A 6,662-nucleotide genomic window follows, 5' to 3' on the forward strand; every position below is an offset into this window, starting at 1 on the left:
ATTGTACCATTGCTTATATATACCTTCCCGAATTCATCAACTAATTTCTTGTAGCTGATAACTGCTATCTATGGTACGTTCATGTACCATTACTCTGGCTAGATCTACTCAACTACTCCGATGGTGGTGCATGCAGACTGCTGTTAATCAACTAGGTACAGCTCGTCCCTTTTTACTACTCTGAACTGAATTATTAGTCGAGTTAGAGCATCTCTAGCAGACCCCGTATAAAGCCGCGACACGCAAAATAACCGTCAAAATATGGGTCGGCGTGGAAAATGCTGCCGGATCAGACCCGGCAAACGCGTCCGACCCGTAATTTTTTTTTGCAGGGCGCGGCAAAAATTCGCCCTCAACCTTTAGATTCACGGGGTGGGAGGCCGACCCGAGCTCGCCCTATCCGCAGTGAGATTTGGCGCGAGGGAGATTTCCGCGCAACCGTTCCTGCTCCCCCTCCCCCCCGGCTGCCATTGCCCCGCCACCGCCCGCTCCGGTCCATCTTCCCCGGCCGTTCTTCGCCGCCATGGAAGCCTCCGAGCCGTCCCCTGTCACCGTCGAGGTTGTGCATGTGCAATCCCCTCCGGCGGATCTCGTCACCGGCCATGTCACCCCCGTCGTTGCTCAAGGTACCACCGCGCCTACCCTCAAGCGGCTGGTGAGATAGAGTATGTTGAAGGTGATGATATCGAGATGGGTGACATGGACGATATGGAAGATTTTGAAGGCTTTGGTGATGAAGATGGTAAACATTTCCCTTGTTTCTGCTGATTTTAATTGGGCATGTTATAGAGTGCTCTGACTTGCGGAGATACTTCTCCTTTTTCTGTGTTCATTGGATAATGTAAAGAAGCTTTACTTTTTCTGAATTATGGCCCTTGAAAATTCATACCGATTTGTTTAATACGATTGCTATGTAGATATTCTCTTGGACAAAATAGTTACTCAGTATAGTAGTGCCAACTGCGAATCTAACCTCCATAAAAACATAAAATAATTGCAGATGATGGAGATGAAGATGATGATTTGGATGAGCCAGCAACAAAGAAGCCCAAGTTACCAGGCTCCGATTCAAGGTCAAAGATTGGGCGCAAGTCTACGAAGGTTATCACAGAGGTAAATATATTGTTTCAGTACGAATATTCTTGATACCATGATACACGACCGTGTCGCCTAAAAACATAGATAAAATCAAGCACATCTTATTGCATTGTCACATACTATTTGCTGCCCAACACATAAAGTAGTAGTGGCCTAGTGGGGAATAAGTATTATGCTTTCCTCTTTATTTACCTTGTCGAAAGTTCTATGGACTATCTCTTCATGGGAGAAGCTTTTTCCCATAGCATGCATTTCGGGGCATAACATTAGGTTTTCTTTTCAAAACGCTTTCATTGTCCGGTAGGTTGTGTCTGAACTAGCACAATTTCTTGCTGGAGTATAATTTGTTTCTCCCCTTTCCGCAACAGGTGGAAGAAGACGAGGACAGGGGTAGCAGGCAAAGGACGCGGATGTGATTCACCGGGCGCGGCTTCAGTAACGTGCTCGGCGTTGATGATATGGTGTACTTAAGATAATTTTGCCTCTTATCGTCTGATGGTAATCTGTAGAATTCATATTTTGGTTATTTTGCGGCCAATATGGAAACTGAAACTGACATGAGCTGTGATTTGGAACGATGTTGTACTTGGAGCAGTGTTGAGTGTCTCGGATCAGAACCAGTTTTGTGCGAAGCTGCAGCGAGTGTAGACTGTTAATGTTAAGTTGTGTAATGGGATGCTTTTGAATTTACAGTTACCCAGGCAGGACAGGAGACTACCTGACTCAGTATAAGTTTTTTTTTTGCTATACATCGGATTCAGCTGCGCAGGGTAAATAAATGGTCCAGTAATTGAATTCTTTTTGGTTAAATCATGAAAGCACATTCCTCACCCTGATGTTAACACCCAAAATTAAGCCTAGAACAGTTGTATTACATCTCTGAGCAGAGAGCAGAGTAGGCTTCTACCGAGAGCACTTGTTTTGATCAGAGTAACAACCGCAATATTGCTACCATTGCTACTGCCTCGAGAGAAGAATGTCAAAATTTGAGAGATAAGAGTGCAATTTTTGTGCGTCAATGAAATAGTTTCACATGCGCATGATAACCAATGTTTTAAATAGCGGGCTATGCCAAATAGCGACGGACCTCAAAATCAGCTATAGCGGGCTATAGCGAGCTATAGTGGGCTATTTATACATGAGACCATTTAGCGGCGCCCTGCTGAAAAGGTTATATCAGACTATAGCGTAGCTATAGCCGGCTATTTAAAACTATGATGATAACAGCGCAAAATATATGAGAAATAACAGACCAAGCTGGCGAGTTATGGAAGCTCTCCCCCTTCCCCGAGGGTTCCCTCTCATCCATGCGCATGACGCACACCTTCCCAAGTGCACCCACGACATGTTGGTGATGTAAATGAATTGGTGTGTTGTGTCATGTATGTAGAACTTTGGCTGGCGGTCAGATCATTGTCATATGCCCCACCAGGCGATATGGCGTGTTAGATAGTAGGGTTTTCCCTACCATTGTTTTACAACTCATCCATGGCGGGCCTCCCAGACCTCAGACATTGCAGAATAGCACATTTTTTTTTTCGAAATGGGCAAACCGATTGGAATGTCTCGGAAATGCATGAACCCAAGGTGGGTTGTAGAAAGAAATCGCCATGGAACAGCAGAAATGTGCGTACATGTGCTTGGCTCCCGCATCTTCCCGTAGATGTGCATACATGTGCTTGTCTCTCTGCACTTAACCACTTAGATTTTAGGAAAAAGACATGTATTTGTATAATTTAGCACCTGTTATATCTTTTTTTACTCATTTCGCTCCTGATCTTTAATTCCTGGCTCCCGCCATTGCAGATGCACCAATCCGAGGGGACCAAAGGCTCGCCATGGAAAAGACGCTTGATGGTCATAGTGGTGGTATCTTAGTCAGTATCATGCATTCGGGAATAACAAATACGCTGATGCGAGCCATGTGACAGAGAATTAAAGAAGAGAGAAAGGCTTAGGACATGGTTAATATGAGAGCCTGCTGCTGGCTCTATAGCAAGGCCATGTCACATAATAGCTTTCATTAAAGCCCACTAATACAATAGCTTGGCTGTAGACTAGCTATTGGAATAACTATAGCACTTATTACTTGCATGCAAAGGGAGGCAAGGAAGGCCACATGATTGGGGGAGAGGATGAAAAGTCCGCGTTTTAGCTTTCACATGGTTGCATGGGAGCTACTTTTTCTTGTTTCTAGCGCTTTAGCCGGCTGCAAGTGAAGCGCCCGCCTCCTTCTCGTTCCTCTTTTCTCTCTCTTCCAAGTAGGATTTTGATGACATGTAATGGCTTATAGTCTGCTGACTAGGATCTATTGTATTTGCTGTTAGGGTAACATTAGGTAGATACCGTATCATAATAAATGCTATGCTACTTTGTATCATGCATGACTATAAATAATATCATTTATGATACTACTACTCTATGATACTATGCACTATGAAGGTCTAGTATAATATATGATACTAGTGTATGCATAGTATCATAACTTAGTATCGTAGGTTGCCTTATAAATTGCCATGCATGACACAAAGTAGTACAACATTTAATATGATAAGGTATCATGATATGATATCACACCCTCTCTTTCCTCATTTAATTGTGTGTCACATCATCCAAAAAATCTAGTTGGCATGCATGATACCATTTATGATACTCCCATTACGACCAGCCTCATAGTGGCACAACCGCTTGGTCATGCATAGCCTTTTAGTTCCTCCCCATCAATTGGGTGGGCATAATTAGCGAGCTTTCTCCCAGTCTCGACGTGTGAGGGTTTCCTCCTGCAGCCGCTGCCCCTAGACTCCGGCTGCCATCTTGACGGTGAGAGATGGGGAGATCTCGTATATTCAATAGTTCTATGTTCTTCGTCAACATCTAGCGATCATCGTATTTTGTGAGAATAAAATTACTCTCGTTCTTTTGGTGTTGCCATGAGATTAAATAGTGTTTTGTCCTCGTAGATCCAATTCTTTGGATCTGATGAGTTTGAGTTTGTGTTTTCTTAAAAGGAGGATTTCCCCCGGCCTCTGCATCGAGCGATGCCATCTTCATTGCCTTATTCAACAAGGTCTTACAAAATAAATACATAGATCAACCCAAAGTCACCTTCTTGACGAAAAAAGTTGCCCTAACTACAAGATTGATGATGTGTCCTGACCGCGCGTCAAGCACACCAAGAAATCCAGTGGCCTTACCAAGCCGCCCGCTGCTAGCCAGAGCACCAACCGGTCTAGCAGACCCTCAACATGCACAACGTGCGCAAGCTGTAGAATCCATCGCCGCCTTCTTATGCAGTCCCATCTTCAGGATCAATCAATTCACTGATCTTGCTAGACAATTCTGCCGGTGACACCAAACAACGCTCCCCTCCTGCGTGCCTCGAACGGTATCCAACACCAAGACCCCACTGCACCTTGTCGCCATGACTCGCCTCGTAATACCGTAGATGACACGCCACTCTACCTTGGTCACCGCATGAGAAGCATACGGAGACCTTCGCCCAGCCACCACGGCAGACACTTGTCCCTCCAGCCAGTGCACAACCCCAAAGATGATGCCCCCATGGGGTGATGACTCAGGAACTTCGCCATCATCCGATCCAGAAAACCTGAATCTAGGGTTTCCCTCGGGGCACACAGGGAACACGAATTGCCCGACAACACCTCCAACAAGGTAAGGACGCCTGCGGGTGTCACCATCGACGGTTCTTGGCAAGGACGAACCAAGCTTTCGACGGCAAATTCGTACCCATCCCCACTCGACCATCAGATCGACCTCCTCCATCATCCAGCATGCCCATGGCTGATGTTTGCCGCCGGAAAACCGTCCGAAGCCATACCACCGCTTTGAACCGCCACCCTTCCTGGGTGAGTCATCGACGACAGAGGGGTCCTCACCGCTGCGCCGCCGACGCCGGACGACGCACACGTCTAGGACACCCATGCGAATCTCCACCGCAACCGCATCTTGGAGCCGCAACGGAGGAAGGCCCCGCCGCGACCATCATTCTCTGCCTGGGCTTTGCACATCGGAGCTCCGGCGGCGGCTCAAATCCCTAAATCAGATTGGGGGGAGGGGATTGAGAGGGAGGAGAACGGGAGGGAGGGGGTTAGGAGGAAGGAGATCAGGGGTGGAGGACAGGGATAGCGACGGCTCGAGGAGGGAGGAGATTAGGAGCCCCCTGTACCCTTGTCTTGGTCATTTGTTGGTTTGATTCTTTGTCGAGGTAAAATCTTTCGTCGGCACCTTGGTGAAGATATAGTGATTCGGCGGCCTGCACTTCTAGGGGATCATCCCCGGCCCAAGTACGTTCATCGATCAAGGCTTCCCATTTTTTCGGATGGGCGACTCAAGGCGCTTTCAAAAACCATTATTCATAATGTTCATGCCGGTAAAAGAGTGACAACATTGTTGCTTCAGTCCAATTGCAAGCCTCTCAACAGAAGTCTTTGAAGCATTTCTTCGAGCAGAGATTAATACCGTGAAGGTGTTTCTAAGAAATATCATCGTAATTCTTAGTCACACAAGTTCTTGGATCTTAGGTCCAAATCAGTGTACGTGTAATTGTCATGAGTATGAATAAAATTACAGGTGTTTTTTGAAAAAAAAACTAACATGTGCTGGTTAACTATTAGCTGTCAGTGTCACCCATCCCTGCAGACGTACCAACAAATGTTTCCTGCCATCTTGCGTCTCTACCAAACACCAACGTACATGGCTGCGTGCCAAACTCTTCCCGAGTTCTTGGTCTAAAGCATGCAACCATTTAAATTAAGAGCATCTCCAGCCGTTGCCTCCCAGGAGGCATAAAAATCGCCGCCGGAGGCGAGCCGACGGCAAAATCGGCTCTGGGGGCGGTTGGGCACCCAGCCGTCGCCCCCAGGCGCCCATACCTACGTGAATCGGCCTATATTCGGTACGGTTCGGCGTGTTTCGGCGTAAATTCTTTCATAAATAATTCAACAAATAGAAATCAAGTAGTTCATCACATAGTTCGGCGTGTTTTTGCCTCCATAGTTCATCACAAAAAATCAATAAAAATCAAATAGTTCAATACAAATTACATAGTTCAACAAATAAAAACTCATATTTCATCACACGTCATTCCTGGCGTCGCCCTTGAGCCTCCATAGGTGCTCCACCAAATCGTGTTGCAGTTCTTGATGCACCCGTGGGTCTTGGATCTCCTGACGCATATTGAGGTAGGCAGTCCAGATTGCCGGTAGCTGGCGATCAATTTGGGCAAGAGGACCCTGCCTGTAATATGGTTCTGTGTCAAACACTGGCTCTTCCTGCTCGCTCTCAATGATCATGTTGTGCAAGATGACATAGCAAGTCATGATCTCCCACATTTGATCTTTCGACCAGGTCTGAGCAGGGTACCGGACAACAGCAAATCGAGATTGGAGCACACCAAATGCTCGATCGACCTACTTCTTGCAAGCCTCCTGAACCTTCGCAAAGAAGGCATTCTTGCCTCCTGGCACAAGGTTTGAGATAGTGTTCATAAATGTCGACCATCTCGGATAGATGCCATCAGCTAGGTAGTACCCCTTGTTGTAGTG

General features: G+C 46.4%; 1 long non-coding RNA gene across 1 annotated transcript; it reads left to right on the forward strand.

Moving 5' to 3' along the window:
* Positions 1-646: 646 nt before the first annotated feature.
* On the forward strand, positions 647-1,560 carry LOC119347352. Its single transcript, XR_005168286.1, has 3 exons — positions 647-742; positions 1,001-1,113; positions 1,467-1,560. It is a non-coding gene; the product is annotated as an uncharacterized LOC119347352 (long non-coding RNA).
* The last annotated feature ends 5,102 nt before the right edge of the window (positions 1,561-6,662 follow it).

This window comes from Triticum dicoccoides, unplaced genomic scaffold (genome assembly GCF_002162155.2).
Source record: "Triticum dicoccoides isolate Atlit2015 ecotype Zavitan unplaced genomic scaffold, WEW_v2.0 scaffold6498, whole genome shotgun sequence".
NCBI lineage: Eukaryota > Viridiplantae > Streptophyta > Magnoliopsida > Poales > Poaceae > Triticum > Triticum dicoccoides.